We start from the raw sequence: 2,500 nt of genomic DNA on the forward strand, positions 1-2,500 counted from the left end.
AATAAAAAAGGAGTAATTTGCATTTCTGAAGGACAAATTATTAGAGAGAAATAACTTTATGTATTCCAAATGCATTCTGTGCATTTGCAATAGCATTCGCTAGGGATATTATTTTCATCAAGGTTGTTAGATAAATTCCGCTAAAAAATGCACAAAGAAAAAAAGAAGGGTAACAGTAAGCACATGTTTTTAAAGAACAAAAATCTCGGTCATTCTTTTCTAGGAATGCACTGTAAAATGCTAGTTCATTACCTAGCAGAAAGGAGTACTTTCACACACGACATTGCCTCCTATGTGGACATTTAAATCTGATTGTCACATCAAGCTTAGCTATTTTAAACAAAATATTTCGTCTGTCTGGGAATCCCTTTGAAGGGGAACGGTGGTAGAGAGAATATTAGTTTGATAAATTTGTTTATGATTGGATGAGGCTCTAAGTAGGAAAAAAAGGGTGTTGTGCTTCTTTAAGTACATTTGCATGTGGAACATGTATGCGCAGACGCATATATATATATATTATATAATATATATTTTATATAATATATATATATATATATATATATATATATATATATATATATAAAATATATATATATATATATAAAAATATTATATATATATATAAAACTTATATATATATATATATATATATATATATATATTATATTATATATATTTTGAATTTGTGCAACACTACCCAACACATATTCCCCCTTTTTTGCACCCCATTCCTCTCTCCCCCTTCCTCTCTTTCTCTCTATCTTCCCCTTTTCCTCCTTCGCTCCTTTTCCCCCTCTCTTTTTCTCTCTCTCCCTCTCTCTTCCTCTCTCTCTCTCCTCTCTCCCTCTCTCCCCCCTCTCTCTCTTTTCTTCCCCTTTTCCCCCCTCCCCCTTTCTCTCCTCTCTCTCTCTCTTTTTTCTCTCTCTCTCTCTCTCTCTTCCTCTCCTCTCTCTCCCCTCTCTCTCTCTTCAACCATTTGCGTTATGTAGAATGAAAAAATATTTCCAGAATCAGTGAAATATAAAATATATATATATATATATATATATATGTATATATAAAATATATATTATAGTATATATATATATAATATATATAATAATATATAAAATACAAATATAAATATATAATATATATATATTATATATATATATATTATATAACATATATAATATATATATATATATATATATATTAATAAAATATGTATTTTTTAATATATGTGTTTATTATATAAAATATATATATATTAATATATATAATATATATTTAAAAATATATATATATACAATTTTTATATATATATATTGGGGTGTATTATGTATATACATATACCACAACACATATATACATACAAAAAAAATAATTAATAATATATATATTATAATATAAATTAAAAATTTTTTTATAAATATATATAAAATTTAATATATATTTATATATTAAATATATATTTATATAATATATAACCATTATATATATTTAAAATATATATAATTAATATATTATAATTATTTTATAAAACAAAACACACCACACACACACACCACACACACCACACACACACACACACCCACATTATGTGTTTTAAAATTTTTAATAATATATATTATAATTAATATTATTAATATTAATATATAATATATTTTTGTGGTGTATATAAATATAATATAAAATATAAATATATATATATAATATATATATATAGTATATAATAATTATATATATATATATATATAATATATATATTATTATATATATGTGTGTGTTGTGGTGTGTGTGTGTGTGTGTGTTTATGTATGTGTATCTGTATATAAACACACACATACACACACCCACACACACACACACACACACACATACACACACACACACACACACACACACACACACACACACACACACACACACACACACACACACACACACACACATATATATATATATATATATATATATATATTATATATATATATATATATATATATATATATTTAGACTAAGTTTCCTATACTGAACAAAAAATATAATAACAATTATGAATTTATTACTACTAGATATGTAGCTGTAGGTATTTGTTTCGAAAGCCCCGTAAGTGATTAAGGAGAGATGAGAGGGAAAACAACAGCTGAAGTACACACTAGATTTATAACAAGTGCAACGCCCACAGTAATAACAGTTCGCACGAGAGTTTGAAGGACCCTTCGGATAAGCCCCGTGTGGTTGCTCTAATTTTAAAACCAGCGTCCGGATCTTGTTATTCATACATACGAGAAAGAATAAACCTGCAACATTAGTTACATTATCTTACGTTAGTTCAAGATAACAGTTTAGCACAGTTGTTCACAGATAAACTAATGGGCTTGTAATTTTGTTAAGAATATATGTCTATGAATATATGTGCAATGTGCAAACAGGCATGTCGTCCGTGTAGCACTTTTGGAGGAAATTATGTTGCCAAGCACTCACATTGAAAAAAGAGAGTTAAGGAATATGTATA

The sequence above is a fragment of the Penaeus monodon genome, chromosome 11 (assembly GCF_015228065.2).
Source record: "Penaeus monodon isolate SGIC_2016 chromosome 11, NSTDA_Pmon_1, whole genome shotgun sequence".
NCBI lineage: Eukaryota > Metazoa > Arthropoda > Malacostraca > Decapoda > Penaeidae > Penaeus > Penaeus monodon.